The 22,544-nt window shown below is 38.2% G+C and overlaps 1 non-coding gene across 1 annotated transcript; it reads right to left on the bottom strand.

The window, feature by feature from the left end:
- Positions 1 to 19,917: 19,917 nt before the first annotated feature.
- On the bottom strand, positions 19,918 to 20,021 carry LOC112787992 (small nucleolar RNA R71). Its single transcript, XR_003195375.1, has one exon. It is a non-coding gene; the product is annotated as a small nucleolar RNA R71 (small nucleolar RNA).
- Positions 20,022 to 22,544: the final 2,523 nt, after the last annotated feature.

Raw genomic sequence — 22,544 nt, 5'->3', positions numbered from 1 at the left:
TTTATTTATTTAATTATTTCGAAAATAAAATAAATTAAAATAAAATAAATAAAAATAGGTGAAGATTTTTCGAAAAAATGAGGAGAGAGAAAGTGATCAGGAAGTTTTGAAAAAGATATGATTTGAAAAAGATTTTAAATTTTTGAAAAAAAATCTGAATTTTAAAAATAATTTTCGAAAATTTGTTTTTAAAAATAGAGAGAAAAGATACTTTTGAATTTAAAGAGGAAAGAGAGAAACAGTAAGATAGCCCAAGATTTAAAATTTTTAGATCTAATGCTCCTTGTTTTCGAAAATTTGGAGGAAAAACACCAAGGAACACCAAACTTAAAAATTTTAAGATCAAGACGAACGGAAAACTCAAGAACACTTTGAAGACTCACAAGAACAAAAGAACATGAAGAAAGAACACCAAACTTAAAATTTTTAGAAAACCAAAATAAAATTTTCGAAAAACAAAGGAAAACCAACAAGAAAACACCAAACTTAAAGTTTGGCACGAGATTTAACAGAAAAATTATTTTTGAAAAATTTTTGAAAAGAAAATAAAAGACTTTGACCCAAAAGGCAAAAATTTCCTAATCTAAGCAACAAGGTTCACCGTCAGTTGTTCAAATTGTAACAATCCCCGGCAACAGCGCTAAAAACTTGGTGCACGAATTGTAAATCACACTTTTTACAACTCGTACCACTAACCAGCAAGTGCACTGGGTCGTCCAAGTAATACCTTACGTGAGTAAGGGTCGATCCCACGGAGATTGTTGGCTTGAAGCAATCTATGGTTATCTTGTAACTCTTAGTTAGGAAAACAATAAAATAATTCACTTATCAAATTTGATTGCAAGGAATAAAAGGGCAGAACACAAATTATACTTGTATGCACTGATGGAGAGTATGTTGGAGTTTTGGAGATGCTTTGTCTTCTGAAACTTTGCTTTCCTCTGTTTTCTGATTCACGCACGCACGTCCTCCTATGGCAAGCTGTGTGTTGGGGGATCACCGTTGTCAATGGCTACCATCCATCCTTCCAGTGAAAAGGGTCTAGGTGCGCTGTCACCGCACGGCTAATCATCTGCAGGTTCTCAGTCGTACCGGAATAGGATTTACTATCCTTTTGCGTCTGTCACTACGCCCAGCACTCGCGAGTTTGAAGCTAGTCATAGTCATTCAATCCCTGAATCCTACTCGGAATACCACAGACAAGGTTTAGACTTTCCGGATTCTCTTGAATGATGCCATCAATCTAGCTTATACCACGAAGATTCCGATTAAGAGATCTAAGAGATATTCATTCATTCTATGGTGGAACGTAAGTGGTGGTCAGGCACGCGTTCGTGGAGGAATGATGATGATTGTCACGTTCATCACATTCATATTGAAGTTCGAGTGGGTATCTTAGATAGGAACACACATGTTTGAATGGAAAACAGAAATACTTGCATTAATTCATCGAGACACAGCAGAGCTCCTCACCCCCAACAATGGAGTTTAGAGACTCATGCCGTCAAAAGGTACAAAGTTCAGATCTAAAATGTCATGAGGTACAAAACAAGTCTCTAAAAGTTGTTTAAATACTAGACTCATAAACTAGGTTTATAGAAAATGAGTAAACTAAGATGGATAGTGCAGAAATCCACTTATGGGGCCCACTTGGTGTGTGCTGGGGCTGAGACTTAAGCTAATCACGTGCATAGGGCTGTTTTGGGCGTTCAACACCAGCTTTGGATCCTTTTCTGGCGTTGAACTCCAACTTGTAACTTGTTTCTAGCGCTGGAAGCCAGACAGCAGCATGAAACTGGCGTTGAACGCCAGTTTGCGTCGTCTATCCTTGAGCAAAGTATGGACTATTATATATTTCTGGAAAGCCCTGGATGTCTACTTTCCAATGCAATTAGAAGCGTGCCATTTGGAGTTCTGTAGCTCCAGAAAATCTACTTTAAGTGCAGGGAGGTCAGAATCTAACAGCATCAGCAGTCCTTTTTCAGCCTGAATCAGATTTTTGCTCAGCTCCCTCAATTTCAGCCAGAAAATACCTGAAATCACAAAGAAAACACACAAACTCATAGTAAAGTCCAGAAATATGAATTTTGCCTAAAAACTACTAAAAATAAACTAAAAACTAACTAAAACACACTAAAAACTATATGAAATTAACCCCAAAAAGCGTATAAAATATCCGTTCATCAACTACTCTAAAACAAACTAAAAATGGCTTGTGAAACTAGCCAAGATACCCTAGCATCAATCTCCGAAGCCTTAGTTGTTTTCTCATGTTGTTTTCACCCCAAGCTATTTATTGCTTTATTTATTTCTCTTGCTTATTGTTTATGCGTTTTCAACAACCAAAACCCTTTTTTCTCTGATTCACCTGACTAAGTCCAACAAGATAACCATTGCTTGCTCAATTCGACAATCCTCGTAGGATCGATCCTCACTCACCTGAGGTATTACTTGGATGACCTGATGCACCTGCCGGTTAAGTTGTGCAAGTTCACAATTAGTGCACAAAGTTTTTGGCGCCGTTGCCGGAGATTCTTTGTGATTGACAACTACCAGTTGTCTTATAGCTTAGATTATGTATTTTTATTAGTTTTTGTTTATTTACCTTTATTTTTAATTTTTTATTTCTATTTTGCTTATTTTTCTTAATTTTCAAATTTTATCTTATTTATCTTCATATAATTTTTAATTATAAGTTTGGTGTCCTGTTAGGGTTGTTCTTTTCTTTTTATTTTTGAAAATTTTAGGGTTATTGTCTTTTTAGTTTTTGAAAATTTTGAATGTTATTTTCTCACTTGTTGTTTTGAATTTTTTTAGGTTAATTGTTTACTTTGTTTTACTTTATTTCTTTTACATAAGATATCTCACTGGGAATTCTCTATACTCTGACATAGAGACTCCCACTTTTTCCTTGTTTCTTATTTGTTTATGAGCAGGAATAGGGACAAAGAACCCCTTCTTGATTTTGTTCGTGAGCCTTAGAGGACCTTAAGGTGGCGTTTGCAACAAACTAGAGCTTACAAACCGGAGAAAATCTCAAGGAAATATTTAAGAAGGAAGCTGAAGAATCCACCAAAGAGAATAATGATGGAAGCATTGGGGAGCAAGCAAGGAAGGTGCTTGGCTCAAACACTGCACCAACGCCCGACTTATATGGGCACAGTATAGCTATACCCCATATTGGTGCCAATAACTTCGAGCTGAAACCTCAACTGGTCACTTTGGTGCAATAGAATTGTCAATACCATGGACTCCCGTAGGAGGATCCCAACAAATTTATCTCTAACTTCTTACAGATCTGTGACACTATAAAGACGAATGAAGTGAATCTAGAGGTCTACAGGCTCATGCTCTTCCCTTTTGCTGTGAGGGATAGAAAAAAGTAGTGGCTTGACTCTCAGCCCAAGGAGAGTTTGGACACGTGGAATAAGGTGGTCACTGGATTTCTGACCAAATGGTTTCTACCTCAGAAGCTAACTAAGCTTAGGGTGAACGTCCAGACCTTCAGACAGAAAGATGGAGAGTCCCTTTATGAAGCCTGGGAGAGATACAAGCAGATGATCAGCAAGTGTCCTCCTGACATATTTTTTGAGTGGACTAGACTGCAGATCTTTTATGATGGTATCTATGAGATGGCCAAGAGATCATTGGATCACTCTGCTGGTGGTTCCTTGCACATGGAAAAGATGCCTGAAGAAGCGAACGAGCTTATTGAGATGGTTGCTAACAACCAATATCTATACAATTCTGTAAGGAACCTTGTGAACACTGGGACTACTCAAAAGAAAGGAGTCATGGAGGTGGACACACTGGACGCCATCTTAGCTCAGAACAAGATCATCTCCCAGCAGATTAGCATAATCTCTCAACACTTGGACGGGATGCAAGTTTTAGCTGTCAACACTCAAGATGCATCCTATGGCACTAATGGAAGCTACACTGAAGGGGACGCTTCTGACATTGCTTAGCCCACTATGGAGCACATTAATTAAACGAAAAATTCCTCTAGAAATCCCAACAATGACCCTTATTCAAATACCTTTAATCAGAGATGGAGGAATCACCCTAACTTTGGGTGGAGGGAGCAATAGCAGAAGCCTCAATAGAGCTTCAAGAATAATCAGGGTGGGACCAATCAAACTAGGTTCAATAACAGACAGTTCTAACCCTATCAGCAGCAGTAGGAGACCTCAAAACATAGCCTCTCTGACTTAGCCACAATAGTCTCTGACCTTTCCAAGACCACTCACAGTTTTATACAAGAGATTAGATCTTTAATTCGGAACGTAGATGTGTAAATAGGTCATTTGAGCAAGAGAATACCTGAGAGACCTCCCAACACTCTTCTAAGAAACACAGAGATAAATCTAAGGGAAGAATGCAAGGCCCTGACCAGGGGCAAGGAGGCCATGCTCGAAGAGGAGAATGTTGCTGAGGAACTGAAAGAGAAAGAGGCTCAAGAAGAGACTAGCAGTACATTAATGCACACCCCAGTAGTGGTGAAGGAGCCTGAAGGACAACAACCTCGAAAATTGCAAGAAGAGACCAAGGATGAGAAACTCACTCAATTCTTGGAAATCCTTAAGAAGTTACTACAGAAGAAGAAACCTCCTTATATAGTCTGTCTGAAAAGTGTATTCTCTAAGAAAAAGGCCTTAAGCGAAGATGAAACTGTGGTGGTAACAAAGGAGTACAGTGCACTGGTGTAGAAGAAGCTACCAAAGAAGAAGCCAGACCCCGGGAGTTTCCTGATCCCTTGTACAATAGGGACAATCACATTTGAGAAGGCACTGTGCGACCTTGGATCAAGCATAAATCCGATGCCTCTCTATGATGAAAAAGCTGAGGATCCAAGAGGCACAACCCACAAGGATCTCACTAGAGATGGCGGATAAGTCCCTAAAGCGGGCATATGGATTGTGAAGAATGTCCTTGTAAAGGTTAAAAACCTTTACCTCCCTAGAGACTTCATGATACTTGATACGGGAGAGGAGAAGGACAACTCCATCATCCTAGGAATGCCATTCCTAGCAACTGGGAGAGTCTTGATTGATGTGGAGAGAGGAGAATTAGTCCTGAGGATGCATGAGGACCATATGATGTTCAAGATCTTTAAACCTCCCCCACTCTCCGACAAACGAGGTATTTCTATGCAGAGTTCAGAACTTCAGCCCTCCCACTTGGTGGAAAGCTATACAGTATCCCTGGACACCAAACCTAAGTTTGGTGTTGGGAATTCACCACCCAACATTAATGGAGGAGGCCCTAAGAAGAAAGTACCCAAAGACTGGAGTAATAAGAAGATTCCTACTGAGGACTTCTCACCTGACATGAGAGTAGTCTTCACTCAGAGTCCCGTTATATCACACACTGTGAACAGAATCCTGTCTCTAGAGCATGTTGAACTTATTCATGAGAGCACATGAAAGAAGTTCACCATGAGGGGTGAAGACCTGAGACCCTATGATCCTCCTCTTTAGAGGAGCTTCCCGTCAAGCTAATGACCGTAAAAAAGTGCTTGCTGGGAGGCAACCCAGCCATTAGTATCATTTAGTTTACTTTTATGTTATTTCTGTTTTGAATTTCTATCATTTTATCTCTCATTGATTTTCGTAGTTTTCCTAGTTTTTTTTATGTTTGTGATCATGTATAGCACTTAGAATAAGAACTGGAACACTTGGGTGAGAAAACAGCTCACCCTGGAGAGGACATATTGCAGGCGCTAAACGCCAGGGAGGGCCTTTAGTGCCGAGAGAGGGATTCTTGGTTTGGACGGTTAACGTCCAAAAGGGAGCTCACCAATAAAATTTTTGCTCTCCCTAGGGCGTTTAACACCCATTAGTGGCATTAAACGCCGAGAAAAAAAAAAGAGGGTATACCCCCCTGCTGGGGTTGATCGCTGGACCAGTGTTTAATACCCATGGGGGTCTCAAGAATGGGAGCTTGATTTTGGCCAATGGTTTACCCCACTTCCCAACCACCTTTTACCCATTCAAACTTTATCCATTCTCTCTCCTCTTTCACCCACTTTTCCATCCACATTTATCCATTCCATCAACCAACACTCCCCTAGATTCCCTCAACCCAACTCTCACTCTACCCAATCACCTCTCATTAATCCCATCTATCTCTCCTTCCAACAAACCAAATTCAAATTTCACTTTCCTGTCACCCCTCCCCATAAACGAAACCATGACCCACACCTCTAATTACCCCATCTTCCTCCATTTTCAACACATTCATACTCTTCTATCCTTCTTCCTTCCTTTTCACCATCCACACTTTCTTTTTCCCTTCTCCCACCACCTGATACGTGGAATTTTATATCTCTACAATCTTCTTTCGGCAAGTATACCGATGTGTCGTCAAGTAAAAACTCACAATAGAGTGAGGTTGAATACCATAGAGATTAAAGGATTAAGCAAACAATAGTTGAATAATTATTCTAGTTAGACAAACATTAAGGAGAGATAATCAACAAGAAATGTAAACGACATAAAAGTAAAGAAAGCAATAAAGTGCAGGAAAGTAAATGACAAGAAAAGTAAAGTACGAGAAACTAAAGTACAAAAAATTAAATGACTATAAAGTAAATAGAAGAACTAAAGATAAAATAAGCATTGGGATAAAGAGATATTGAATTCTCCAGATCAATTGCTTTCATGTCATCTTCAATCATGCAACCCATAAATCTCTTGGCAATCAAGAGTGAGTGAATCCCAATTCCTTGGCAATTCACTCTCTCTAGACTTGAACAATTTCCAATTTATTGATCTAATTGCTCATGAAAAGAGATGAAGAGTGGTCACTGATTATACCACATACCTTTCTAGATCAAATTATTGGGAGAATTACATATCACTATATCCGACCAACCCCCAATCTAGTCTAGCATGAGAAACGATTTCTTGCATGATCCCATTATTCCTCTTCCAAGGCTCAAATGGGATCCATGTACATTCAACCTCTTTCCCAAGATGGTTGAATGCTTGAATGAAGATTAAAATCTTTCTAGTAAATCAAAGAGAGATGAAGAGAAGAAGAAGAATGAAAATAATCAACCCATTGAATTGTGATAGAGATCTTTCTCCAAATGGAAAGAGTTAGTAACTAAAATATTTACAAAGTGATGGAAGAAATAGAAGAGAGGAAAAGTGTGGAAGGGAGGGGTCTAATGGCCCACTCCCAGTGGTGTGTGTCAGGGGATGTGTGTGTGTGTGATTCCAGACTCCCCCTCCAATTTAGAATGCCTTGAATGTAGAAACTAAGGCCTTTATATAGGCTCTCCTAAATTACAATTCAAATGAAATTAAAAGAAAATTACAATCAAATGAAAATTAACTATTCTAGATGATTCTTGTGGCCTTTATTGATTGGTAATTGTGGGCTTGCTTGCTTGAGTTTTAAGTAGACTTGGAGTGAAATATTTGATCCAAATTGATGTTCCAGATTGACTTGGCGTTATTGGGCAGCATTGGTGGCGTTGCCAACACCCAAAAGAAAATTGCTTCCAGGTTGACTTGGTCTTGGAGTTTTTGGGGCTTAAAGATGCCTATTGTTCGTGCTCCAATTTTATGCCCACTATTAACTATTATACATCGTTGGAAAGCTCTGAATGTCAGCTTTCTAACGCAACTGGAAGCACCTCAATTTGCCTCCATAACTCAGGTTATGCTCCTTTGAAGGGGACAAGGTCAGCCTGCGAGGGTCCCAGGTGTTATTGCTGGCGTTACCAGCGTTACTAACGCTAAGACCTGGTGTTGGCAGCGTTAGTGGCATTAATGACGCCAGATTCTGAAGCTCAAACTTAATGTCCACCCCATCCTATTATATATTGGTGGAAAGCCCTGAATGTCTACTTTCTAATGTTTTTTGAAGCGCATCATTTAAAGCTTTACAGATCGAGTTATACTCCATGGAAGATGAAGAGGTCAGTTAGCCTTACTATAGGTTGATACTATATTCATCTTTGCACTTTTGGGGTAAGTTTTCTCCTTCAAATTTGATGTCCATCATGTAGCGCCATATATTCTTGGAAAGCTCTAGATTCCTATTTTCCAATGCCACTGAAATCACTTCATTTGGAGCTTTGTAGCTCAAGTTATTCGTGTTTGAAGAAGACACGGTCACGCTACCAGGTGCTAGCGTTAGCGCTAGCGTTAGTGTGGCTAACGCTGCTACTAACACCACAATTCATCCTTGGCTCAGTGTTATTACTGGCGTCAGTGTGGTTAACGCTGCCACTAATGCCATAAATCTTCCTTGGCCGGCGTTAGCGCTGGCGTTACTGTGGCTGATGTTGCCACTAACGCCACAAATTCTTGCTCCTCTGGCGTTAGTGCCACTAACGCTACCCTGATTGGCGTTGATGCTAGCGTTGGTGCCATGAATGCTGCCTTATCATTGCTTCTTCTCTTCTTTGCTTCACCTTTTAAGCTCCTTTCTTCTTTCATGCTTGTTTTGTGCTTTTTACTTCCTTTTCCACCAATTTCTATAAATTCAAACCAAATCAAAGAATTGAATGTAATCTATGATTTAAGCACAAAAGTATTCAATAATTAAGCATGATTAGTGAAAATTAAAGGTGAAAAAGCATAGAAAAATAAAACATGATGCACAATCATCACAACGCCAAATAAAACATGATTAGTATTCATGGTTAGCTAGTTTTCTATGCATGCAACAATCACAAAAGAAATTCAAATAATTGATGTTTCTATCTAGCTCACTTTATGAAATATTTTTTTATATTCCTTCCTTGAAACAAGCTTTTTATTCTCTTCTTGGCTTATTTTTTTTGGGTACTTTGCATCATGAGTTGAAAGCTACGACTCTAAATACTTTGTTTTCAAGTATTACCACTTGATACATAAGCACTACAAGCATTTGATTAGAGGACTTCTTTAAGCTCCTTTATTTCTTTTCTTTACTCTCTAATCATTGATGCTCAGAGCCTTGAGTTTTGAGGGAGTGCTTTTGCGTTTGAGCCTAACCTTGACTCTAAGTGTTTTGTTTTCAAGATTTTTGCTTGATACATAAACACCACAAGTACTTGACAAATGAATTGTCATTGGTACTCAGAGCCTTCAGCTTTCTCATTCTTTCCCTTTTTCTTTTCTTGCCTTATTTGCATTTGCTTCTTCAAGGTTCTCATGATTTAAAAAATTTCATAAAATGTCCTAGATGAAATTTCAATTAAATAAATTCCAATGCAATTGAGCAACAATAGTCATGCTAGTTTTCCAATACTTATAAGCTCATGCTAACTTCTTCTTGAGTTACCTTGTTTGTTTATGATCATGATGCTTAATTACTTTGAACTCACAAAACTCAAGATGATAATCATGATATCATAGCAACATGTTACAATTCAGTAATCAAGCTATGCTTATTCACAATGCACATGCATATACAAGAAAATAGAAGATACTCATGCAATAGAATATACTAGGAATAAATAAGAGGAAAGGAAGTTTATCACCTTGTAGTTCATCTTCCTTTTTGTTGTCACTTTCCTTCTATTCTTCCCCTTCACACACCAATTTAGGATGATTCCTTGTCTTCAAGCAACAAATAAAACAGCAGTGATGAGGTTCATGATGGGTCATGAATGTCTTAAAACAATAGATTGTGAGTAATGCATGTGGTTAGGCAAGCAAAATTAAGGATACCATAAAGGCACAAGAAATAGAGACATTGTGATTGCATAAACAAGTGGGGTGTGCATGATACTCTGCATGGAAGATGAGTGGCACACCAAACTTAGTGTGACACTTTCAATTGGAATTGATGCAAGTACCCAGTAAAGATTGGAAATAAATTGTTGCAAGGCATCACCAAACTTATCTTATGCAATTTCATCTCAATTTATTTAAAAGTAAACTAAGCAAATAAAGAAACTGTGATGTGTCAATAACACAATCACCAAGAAGCAGATAATTTCCTTTTGTCACCAAGGAATTCTTAGTGAGGCATTAACACAAACTGTTGATTGGCAAGAGAAAATAAAGGAATGAAAGTAATAGAAACAAAATAAAAAATGTCTAATCTAGGTAATCAATCAACCGGTAGTTTGTTAATCACGATTAATCCCCGGCAACGGCGCCATAAACTTGGTACGTGAAATTTTGTATCTCTACAATCTCCCTTCGGCAAGTATACCGATGTGTCGTCAAGTAAAAACTCACAATAGAGTGAGGTCAAATCCCACAGAGATTGACGGATTAAGCAAACAATAGTTGATTGATTATTCTAGTTAGACAAACATTAAGGAGAGATAATCAACAAAAAATGTAAACAACATAAAAGTAAAGAAAGCAATAAAGTGCAGGAAAGTAAATGACAAGAAAAGTAAAGTATGGGAAAGTAAAGTGCAAAAAATTAAATGACTATAAAGTAAATAGAAGAACTAAAGATAAAATAAGCATTGGGACAAAGAGATATTGAATTCTCCGGATCAATTGCTTTCATGTCATCTTCAATGATGCAACCCATTAATCTCTTGGCAATAAAGAGTGAGTGAATTCCAATTCCTTGGCAATTCACTATCTCTAGACTTGAATAATTGCTAATTTCTTGATCTAGTTGCTCATGAAAAGAGATGAAGAGTGGTCACTGATTATACCACATACCTTTTTAGATCAATGTATTGGGAGAATTACATGTCACTATATCCGCCAACCCCCAATCTAGTCTAGCATAAGAAAGGATTTCTTGTAAGATCCCATTATTCCTCTTCCAAGGCTTAAATGGGATCCATGTACATTAAACCTCTTTCCCAAGATAGTTGAATGCTTGAATGAAGATTGAAATCTTTCTAGTAAATCAAAGAGATATGAAGAGAAGAAGAAGAATGAAAATAATCAACCCATTGAATTATGATAGAGCTCCTTCTCCAAATGGAAAGAGTTAGTAACTAAAATATTTACAAAGTTATGGAAGAAATAGAAGAGAGGAAAAGTGTGGAAGGGATGGGTCTAAAGGCCCACTCCCAGTGGTGTGTGCCAGGGGATGTATGTGTGTGATTCCGGACTCCCCCTCCAATTTAGAATGCCTTGAATGTAGAAACTAAGGCCTTTATATAGGCTCTCCTAAATTACAATTCAAATGAAATTGAAAGAAAATTACAATCAAATGAAAATTAACTATTCTAGATGATTCTTGTGGCCTTTATTGATTGGTAATTGTGGGCTTACTTGCTTAAGTTTTAAGTGGACTTGGAGTGAAATATTTGATCCAAATTGAGGTTTCGGATTGACTTGGCGTTATTGGGCAACATTGGTGGCGTTTCCAACCCCCAAAAGAAAATTGCTTCTAGGTTGACTTGGTCTTGGTGTTTTTGGGGCTTAAAGATGCCTATTGTTCGTGCTCCAATTTCATGCCCATGATGAGTCCATATTTGATGATATATTTCGACTCAATTTGAATAGATTCTAGCACATGAACTCACACTTAAGCATCAAAATAGCATACTTTTGTGTTTTGTCCCCAATTTGATCCTAAATGTGAAAACATGCAATTTTGTGCTTGAAATGAGCAATTTAATTCCACTTTTATTCCATTTGATTCCATGACATGTTCGTTGAGTGATTTCAGGCCTTAGAGGCAAGAATGGATAGCCAAAAGTGGAAGAAAGCATTTCTAAAGGAGAAAACATGAAGAAAACAAGGAAAAGCACACACAGACAAGTGTGCATATGCACAATTTTGCGTGCGTACGCACAAGAGGAAATTTGTATGTGTGCGTGCGCATAAGCACCTGTGCATACGCATAGGAGGACTTTCAGCAAAGTGTGCATACGCACACATCTGTTCGTACGCATAGGACCCTGCACGTGATTTCATTAATGAAACACATGCTGCGTGATTTCTGAGGGCTTTTGGCCCAATTTTGGAGGCTCCAATGCTGAATTGCAGTGCTATATGAAGGGGATAACAACACATTAGGTATGATTAGGTTTTCATTAGGTAGAATCAGCTTAGGAAGCTTCCATAGGAGTAGTAGTAGGAGTAGAGTAGAATTGCTCTCTTAGGGTTTCATTTCCATCTTCATGTAGCATTTTATAGCAAGTTTGATTTTGGATTTTGCTTCTTTGATTGTAAGTACTCTCAATTTCTTCTTAAATTATAGCACTCTTACTTTCATTTCCTTTTGGTTCAAGTTACTTGTTCATAATTGCAATTTTGAGTTTCTTGAAGTTTTGATTGATGAATTTAATGCTTTATGCTCTCTTTATGTTTCATTGCTTGTTTATATTTGATTTTATGAATGGTTGGTTATAGTTTTCCTTTTTCCCTTACAATTTTTCATGTTTTACTTTTATGCACACAAGGTGTTTGTGAAAATGCCAATTATGAGTTTTGAGTAGATTTTTACACCTTGGCTTGGGATTTGAGTTCCTAGGGTACTAAAGTCATAATGTCTGACATTTAGTGGTAATTCTTGGGTAGTTAGTTGACTCTTGTTTCCATTGACGCAAGCTTTTTATCAACTAGTTTGGTGAGTCAGGTAAGACTTATGGATTAAGGTCAATTATGCTTTCTTGACTTACTCCTCGATGTAAGGGTTTAACTAGGCAAGATTGACTCATCATAATTACCATAGTTGTGGTTATGGCGATGATAGGATTCCTTGGACCCTCATTCCCAAGTCAAGGCTCTTTTATGCATATCTTAGCACTTTTACTAGTTTTGACCTCATCTTCTCTTTAATTGCATTAATCTCAATTTTGATCATCTCTTGGTTCTTTGATTTCTTAAGTTCTCTTAATCTTTTGTTCTTTGATTGTGAAACCCCTTTTGTCCCCTTAACAACCGAAAGAGAAACACTCTCAATTGCGTCCTAGGGAGAACAACCTGAGGTTGAAAGACTCTTGGTTTATATTTGATTTGAATTAAACTTTGATGTTTGGGATTGAATTGCCGGTTTGGGATATACTTGCAACGAATCGCTTCTTCTTCCTTTGAGAAATTTCAAACTAGTGCAAATCTTAACTCATCAAGTTTTTGGCACCGTTGCCGTGGACTGCAAACGGTGTTATATCTTTTAGTTGTTGTGAATATGTTAATAGTGTAAATAGTACTTTTTCACACTATTACCACAATGAACCCCACTGGAACCCAAACACTTACCTTTCTAGTCACCAATTCTATACACCATCACCTCACTACATACAAAACCATAACCCTTACCCTCATGAGTTTGATTGTCAATATTCATCACCTCAATCTTCATCTTCACATATGAATCAAGCCACACAAGAAATACCTTTTATGCTCATTCAAGAACAACAAGAGTTCTGGAAGAAGCAAGAGCAAGTCATGTCTACAGTAGCGGAAACTCTTGACCGGTTAGCTTCATTGCGTTCATGCCATGACCAAGAAATTCTAGTGGATGAAGGTGTAGAACCCTCTTGAAAAGTGTGGAGTAAGCGAAGAATTGCAAAATCAAGTGGAAGATATCAAGTCACAACACGAAGCACAAGAGGAAACAAATGAAGAATTGTGGGAAAGTGATCAAGAGGATTCTATCATTCAAGATATTTTGTCCAACTTGGTCAACCCCGCCAATGACCTTCACGAGCCTCCCTTATTGGATTTGGAAGGAGGTGTTGATGTGGACTTCACACAGCCTCCAATTTTTGACTTGAGTGATGATGAGGAAGCTTTAGAGGAGGTTGAGGAAGATTCTATTCACCAAAAAGTAAAGATAGTTGTGCAAGAATGAATTGAGCGGGTGAAGACTTCTCCAACAAGCTTTCTAGGCCCGAAAAAAATATGCCGTCTTGGAGACGGATTGTCAACTTCAAACCTTTCTTGGAGTAGTGGATGGTGAAGAGAAGAATGTTATTTGGCATGGAAATAGAAAGTTTGATGCACCGCTATTTGGGGGTGCATCCTATGTTGAATTTAGGGGATTTTTTCATCCTTTTCCCACATTTATGAACTAGAATAGCATGGTTTTATATATTCTCCCTAATTTGCGCTTAAGAGTGAAAACATGCTTTTTAAGCCCTTAATTGGTTAATTTTGATTCACCTTTGATTCCACTAGATGCCTTGATATGTTTGTTAGTGAATTCAGATTGGAAAGGCTAGAAATGGATCAAAGGAATGGAGAGGAAAAGCATGCAAGTGGAGAACTCATGAAGAAACAAGGATTTGGGATGCTGAGATCGATACACACACGCAGAAGACGCGCATGCGTGGAAAGTGACGTCGCAAGGTGACGGTACGCATACATGACGCGTACGTGTGGATAGCAATTTGTCAAGCGACGCGTACGCATGATCCACGCGCACGCGTCGGTGCTCGCACGTGACCCACTTAAATTGAATCCACTGGGGGCAATTTCTGGGCTTCCCAGGCCCAGATCCAACTCATTTCTGATGCTATTTAACCCAAGGAATGAAGAGGGATCAATCATCTAGTCAACTAGTTAGTTTAGTTTTAGTTTTGGAGGGAAAGTTAGTTTCTAGAGAGAGAAGCTCTCTCTTCTCTCTAGAATTAGGTTAGAGGTAGATTAAGATTTCTTAGATCTAGGTTAATTTCATGCTTTGATTTACTTTTCCTTTTGTAATTCTTGTTCTTCTACATCTCCTCTTTCTAGTTTAGCATTTAATTCTTGTAATCCTCTACTTTTATGTTGATGCACTTTTGTTTCTTCTATTTCTCTTTAATGCAATTTTTGATTCATGTTCCTTTATTATTGAATTGCTTTGTTGTTGTTTAATTCCTTGTAATTGATAGTGTAGATTTATATTTCTTGCAATTTGATTTTGTTTTCCTTTTATGCCTTCCAAGTGTTTGATAAAATGTTTGGAAGGATGTTAGAGTAGAATTTTATGTTCTTGGCTTGGGAAGGTAACTTAGGAATTCTTGAGTTACTAATGTCCAAGTGATTGATAGTTGGTAGCCATTGACTCTAGCTTTCATTAATTCAATTAGTGAGTGGCTAGGACTTATGGACTTGGATTGATATAGCTCATTTGACTTTCCTTTACTTGTTAGAGGATGACTTAATGAGATTGATCCTTGCAATTATCATGTTGTGGTTAGTGATAAGGATAGAGATCCTTGACCACCAAACCTTGCCAAGACCTCTTTTTGTCATTTGATTTCCTTTAAATTTACTTTTCTTGTTTCTATTCCAAAACCCCAAAAGATACTCCATAACCAATAACAAGAACACTTTATTGGAATTCCTAGGGAGAACGACCTGAGGTTTGAATATTTCGGTTATTATTTCATGGGTTTGCTACTTGTGACAACCAAATTTTTGTATGAAAGGATTATTGTTGGTTTAGAAACTATACTTGCAACGAGAACTTATTGTGAAATTCTATACCATCAATTTACTAATTCATCAAAATGGCGCCGTTGCTGGGGATTGCAATGGTGTTATGTTATTGGTTATTGTATTGATGACAAGTCATCTTATTCTAGTTTCACAAGCATTTTTCATTTGTTTAATTAGGTTTTATGCACTTTCTTGCACAATAAGTAAGTGATTGGAGTAGAATTTCATGTTGCCTAGACTCAATTAAACATTGTTGATTTTTGTATAAAATCATGAGATTTATGTACAATTTATTTGATTATTATAGATGATGCAAAACCTTATAATTTTGGTGAGACTTTGATGGCATGTTTAATTGATTACAGGTGAAGAAATGAGAAGAAGAAACAAAGAGAAAAGCAACGTGCAGGAGAACACTGCATTCACTCAATGAACGCTACGTTCACAAGGGCGCATACACGCACTAGCCACCCCCGCGAGACGTAGCAAGTTTGGAGATCCGCGCGCACGCGCAAATGGCGCGCCCGCACGCATTAAGGATTAGCGTTCACCCATAACGAATTCTACGTTCAGTCTAAGTGAACGCACACGCGCACATGCCGCGCCCGCGCCGATGAAATAAAAGTGGTGATGGACGCAGACGCGTACAAGACGCTGGAACGCAGAAATGATATGTTGCTATACACGTGCAAGCGCAGAAGGCACGCACGCGGACGTAGCGTGCATGGTGCGAACAGAGCATTCAGTTAATGAACGCTGCTCAAGGGCGTGCTAGTGCACAGCACGCACCCGCGTCGATGGGGAAAAGCGCAAGGGACGCGCATGCACTAAGGACGCGCACGTGTCGGTGAAAGAATGCTACGTTCACCTGAAGCTGCAACCAATGGCCATTTTGATCCACTTCATGCAAGACTAAAAAGCCCACTCCAAGTGTTGAAGACCTGAAATAGAAAGTGTATATATAGATAGGAATTTAATTTCAAAGGGAGCTCTCTCTTTTAGTTTTCAATTTTAGAATTTTAGATGGTAAAGGAGATCTGAAATTTTCCTTTCTGTTTTCACTTTCTCTCTTCTACAACCTTTTACTTTTTGTTTTGGATCTGGAACTTGGATTGAATAATTCTTCTGAATTCCTTCAATCTGAAGTCATCTTTTACCTTCCCTTTTTGTATTTTGAAGAATTGGAGATCTGATCTTAGCTTTCCTCCCATTTTTATTTCATTTGTAATTTCCTATTTTCTGTTTTGTTAAGAAAGCAATTGAGATCTACATTTTTTTCTGTTTTTGTTATTCTTCTACAATTGTCAATTTCTCTTTTATAATTGTAGAATCGGCCTAAATTTTCATTCTGCTTTAACTCGTCTGTTTCAATTTCTGTTTTGGTACTAAAATCCTAACTGATCTGTTTTTGAATTTCTTCCTCTGAGCATTCTTTAGTTCACTGCAATTTACATTTCTAGTTCTATTTTGATTCCCAATACCCAAATTCCTTTACTATTCATGCAATTTAAGTTTCCCAGCAGTTTAGATTCAGCAATTTACATTACTTGCACTTTAAGTTTCAGTTATTTACTTTTCTTGCAATTTAAGTTTTAGCTCTTTTGATTTCTTGCACTTTAAGTTTCTGCAATTTTACTTCTTCTGCATTTAAGATTCTGCAATTTCCTTTCTGCTCTTTAGTTTACTTGCAATTTCACTTCTGTAATAAATTCACTCAAATCATCAAATATTCGCTTAACTAAATTCATCACCATACTAAAGTTGCTCAATCCATCAATCCCTGTGGGATCGACCTCACTCTTATGAGTAATTACTACTTGATGCAACGCGGTACACTTGCCGGTGATTTTGTGTAATCATTTTTCCCTCATCAAGTTTTTGGCACCATTGTCGAGGATTGATTTAGATTGATAATGATTAAGTAGGTGATAATCTAGATTAAGCAATTTTTCTTTATTTTATACTAACTATTTGAGATTTCTTAGTTTAAACTGACCTTAACCACACTCTAGCAGTAGAGTGTTTTATTCTTGGTTTCTGGTGTTTGTTTATGTTCTATGCCAGGAGGAAGGAGAGGTGAATCCAATTCCTTTGATTCTGAGCCAGAGAGAACATTACTGAGAAGAACAAGAGAAGCAAGAGGAAAGGGAATTATTGGAGAAGAAGCATCAGAAGAAAAGGATCAAGAGATGGAGGATAACATCCAAAATCCACTTGAGGATGTGGCTAACAACAATGGCCCACCTCAAAGGAGAATTATAGCTTCCTACACCTTCCCCAATCCAAAAAAATGTGGGAGCAGCATACTAACTCCCAATGTTCATGCAAACAATTTTGAGTTGAAGCCTCAACTTATTACTCTGGTGCAGAACAACTGTTCCTATGGAGGAGGTGATAAACTACTATTTTATGGTTTATCTTGTGCTCAATTGAGTAGTTTCATCAAGTCTTTGCCCACTTATTCATACAAATTGCATGATTTTACAATTCCTTCCTAATTTTGTTCCATAATTGAAAACTTGCTTCCTAAGCCTTTAATTTGTGTATTTTAAATCCTTCTTTATACCATTCGATACCGTGATCTGTGTGTTCAGTGTTTTTAGGCTTTATAGGGTAGGAATGGCTTAGAGGATGGAGAGGAAGCTTGCAAAAAATGGAAGGAGCATAAGAAATAAAGGAGACAACCAGCGAGCATTGACGCACATGCATGGCTCACGCGTGCGTGTGATCTGGAGATTTTACAGCGACGCGTGCGCGTACCTGACGCGTACGCTTGGATTGGAGTTCTGCAAGACGATGCGTGCGCGTGCATGACGCGTATGCGTGACACGCAAAGATGACCAGCGACGCATACGCATGACTGACACGTACGCGTGACATGCGCAATCTGCAGAAATAACAGAAAATGTTGAGGGCGATTTCGGGCCGAGTTTTGTCCCAGTTTTCGGCCCAGAAACACAGACTAGAGCTAGGGAACATGCAGAGACTCAACACACATTCTCATTAGCATAGTTTTAGTTTTAGATCTGAATCTAGAGAGAAAAATTACTCTTCTTCTAGGTTTTCTTTACATTCATATATTTCTAGTTTTATGCTTTTGCTTTTGGATATTGAGAAGAGTCATCACCTCCGTTGAAGTTATTATTCTAGTTTGTTTTCTTATTCCCTTAATCTTCCATATTCTTAATTCTTGTTTAGAGTTACAATTGGATTGTTTTTAGAATTTATTAATGGAAGAGGTACTTTTCTATTTAAATCTTATTATTTGTTTAATTGCTTCTAATTGATTTTAATTATTATGTTCCCTTTTTACTTCTCTTATAAAACAACGAAGATGGTATTCATGTTGATAGAGTAGACTCCCAACTTGACTTGGGGGTTGATTAAATGGAGACACTTGAGTTGGAATGCTCAAGTGATTAGTTAAATTGGAAGTTGTTGGCTAATTCTCTATTTACTAACGCTAGTCCTTCCCAAGGGAGAGGACTAGGATTTGCGAATAAGAGTTAGCTCATTCACTTGACATTCCTTTATTTAGTAAGGGTTAACTAAGTGAAAATAACAACCTCTTTATACTACACTTGAGAGAATTCCAACAAGGATAGAACTTCCAATTAATAAATTAGTTTGAATATATATAATCTCTTTTAATTTTCATTGCTCTAATTTACAGTTATTTATTTTCTGTCTTTCAACTTTCAAATTTTCTCAGAAAACTCCTAATTAATAAGATAGCACCCTTTTGTCAACTCGTTGGGAGATGACCTGGGATTCATACTCCCAGTAATTTTATTCTAATTTTGTGACAACCTTTCTAAATTAATGAGCAGAATTTTGCTGGTTAAGAACTATACTCACAACGTATTTCCATATTAATTTCTTAATCGGCCAATTTACGCCACCCATCAATTTTTGGCACCGTTTCCGAGGAGTTGTAATAGCGCGCTAAATTATTAGTTGGTGTACATATTTTTTATTTTCGCGTATTTTATTTTATTTTATTACCATGAGCTATACGTTTCTCTCATTGAATGACGCATTCATTGCTGATCCGAGCTTAGCCGCATTTTATCCTGAAATTGAAAGAACTCTTTCACGTATTAGGTGAGCTTGACGTCGGTTAGCCTCTGAGGGTGGTGAAGTGATTGTTATCGATTCACCAGTCTCATCTGAGGGCGAATCTGAACTGCCATCTGAGGGAGAAACAAGCTCCTCTACTACTGATTCAGTTGATTCACGTGCAGATAATATGGCAGCACCAGGAGGATTACTCTCCAGGAAGCTAGAGCCCCAGATCTTACAAAGCAACCGTATCAAGTGCGTCATCCAAATCTGGCTACAGATTTTGAACTGAAGACTACGCTAATCAACTTAATGCCCAAGTTTCATGGCTTACCTGCTCAAGAGCCTATCAAGCACCTCAGGGATTTTCAGACAGCCTGTTCTACTGTTAGGCGTCACGGTGCAAATGAAACTTCTATTCTGCTAAACCGCCTTCCCGTTTTCTCTTGAGGGAAAGGCGAGGGAGTGGTAGTACTCCCAACCTGAAGCAACTGTTACCAACTGGGATACGATTAAGAGAAAATTCTTGGAAAAATAATTTCCAGCTGAAGTTATAGATAGATTGAGGAAAAAGATCTCCTGTATTATTCAAGGTGAATCGGAGACTCTCTATGAGTACTGGGAGCGCTTCAAGAACCTTCTGGACGCATGCCCCCATCACATGATTGACAAGTTTATATTGATCAGCTACTTCATTCAAGGCATAAAGCCTTGGGATAACACTACATTAGATGGTGCAAGTAATGGTTCTCTAAAAAAGTACAAGACCGCAAATGAAGCGTGGCAACTGATTTCACACAGGCTATATGTGAGATGACCAACCTATTGAAGGAGATGCAGCTGATTCAACAACAACCTCAGCCTCCCCTACCACAACAAAGTCAACAGTTGGTTCCTCAGAGAGTATGCGGAATATGTGCTGATTATAGTCATTACACTGATGAGTGTCCGCAGCTCCAATAAGAAGATAACACCTTGGCAGCTACTCACAATTTCTATGACCGCCCGAATCATGGGTACAATCAACAAGGCGGCAATTACAACCAAGGTGGAAACTACAACCAAGGTTGGCAAGACCATTCCAACCAGGGATGGAGAGATAATTCCAACCAAGGTTGGAGGGACAACTACAACAGAGGAGGCAGAGGCAACAATAGAAATCAGAGGTGGAATAACAACAACAGACAGCAGAACCAAAACCAGCCTACAAAACACCTCACTTAAGGAAATCCCAAGCACCTCAGAACCACCAATAGCAGGCTCCTCAGATCACTTACCCTTCATCTTCTTCTCATGACGAAATGCTTCAATCTATTGAGCAAATACAAAAGGCCATAGAGAACACACTTAGCTCCACCTTGAATGGTCTGACCTCTGCTGTACAAGCTCTTGCCTCACAGATTGGATCAATGAATACTTCCAATAATCAGCCTTCAAGCTCCAGTGGAATTTCTTCTCAACCCTTACCCAACCCCAAGGGTGGCATCAATGCCATCACTTTGAGATCTAGAATCACACTGCAAGAGAGGAATCTGGAGGATCCAAGCCCAGAAAAACACACCCCAGTTGAAGACATAGTTGAAGTGGAAGATGCTGAAGAGGAAGAGGAAGTACAAGACATGGTTGAAGAAGAAGTAGCTCAGCCAAGGAATGGAGCACCAAAGGATGCAGAAGCTGCAAGTGGCACAATTCCTATTCCATTTCCAAACCTTGCAAGGAAGTCCAGGAAGCAGATGGAACTTGATCCCAAAATGATAGAAATCTTCAAAAAGGTTGAGGTAATTGTTCCCTTTTTTGATGTGATTCAACAAGTACCTAAATATGCAAAGTTTCTGAAATATTTATGCATACATAAAGATAAAATTAATGAATTAAAAACTATTCCTTTAGGTAGTTCTATATCTGCTTTGATGGGAGGTATACCTGAAAAATGTAGTGATCCAAGTCCATGCATGGTTAACTGTACCATTGGGGGTGTGCACAGTATTATGCCATTGTATATATATGATGTTGATAAACCATTATTTTATGATTTATATTGTGTTTAATTGTGTGGTTTTATCAAGTCTTTACCCACTTATTCATATGATTAGCATGTATTTACAACTCCTTCCCAAAATTGTTCCATGGTTGAAAACTTGATTCCTAGAGATCTTTTAATTATGTATTTTTAACCTCCTTTATACCATTTGATGCCGTGATCTGTGTGTTAAGTGTTTCAGGCTTCATAGGGCAGGAATGGCTTAGAGAATGGAGAGAAAGCTTGAAAAATGGAAGGAACATAAGAAACTAAGGAGATGACCAGCAAACACTGACGCAAGCGCATGGCTCACGCGACCACGCGAATTGGAGAAATCGTATTGATGCGAATGCGTGCCTGACGCAAACGCGTGGATTAGAATCTGCACGAATGACGCGAGCGCGTGGACGACGTGAACGCGTGACAAGAAAAATTGTTGAACGACGCATACGCGTGACATGTGCGATCTGCAAAAATTATAGAATACGCTGGGGTGATTTTGGGTCGCATTTTAACCTAATTTTCGGCCCAGAAACACAGAATAAAACGAGAGAACATGCAGAGATTCAACACACATCCACACACATTGAGATTCATCACATTAGGATTACTTTAATTTTAGATCTGAATCGAGATTAGTGTTACGTCGATAGTTTATGCTTTTGTTTTGCATTGTCGATGTTGAAGAGCCATTACCTCCGTGAAGACACTACTTTAGTTTGTTCCTTTATCCTTTACTCCTTTCAGTTGATTATTGACTCTATTCAATTAAGTATGTTACATTTTGAGTTTATTAATATATAGAGTTATTTTTATTTTTAATTGATTTTAATTCTCTATTTAATTTTATTTAATTATGTCTTCTTATATTTTTATGATTATTAATTCCATGTGAATAGAGTAGACTCTCCACTTGACATGGGGGTTGATTAAGAGGAGACACTTGAGTTGGAATGCTCAAGTGATTAGTTGAATTGGATGTTGTAGGCTAATTATATACCTACTAACACTAGACCTCCCTAAGGGAAAGGACTAGGAATTACGGGTAAGAGTTAGTTCAATCACTATACTTTTCCTTATTCAGTAAGGGTTAACCAAGTGAAACACCAACCTCTTTACACTATACTTGAGAAGATTCCAACAAGGATAGAACTTCCAATTAATTA

Source organism: Arachis hypogaea, chromosome 20 (genome assembly GCF_003086295.3).
Source record: "Arachis hypogaea cultivar Tifrunner chromosome 20, arahy.Tifrunner.gnm2.J5K5, whole genome shotgun sequence".
In the NCBI taxonomy this organism is placed as follows: Eukaryota; Viridiplantae; Streptophyta; class Magnoliopsida; order Fabales; family Fabaceae; genus Arachis; species Arachis hypogaea.
This window is presented reverse-complemented; position numbering and strand designations above follow the sequence as displayed.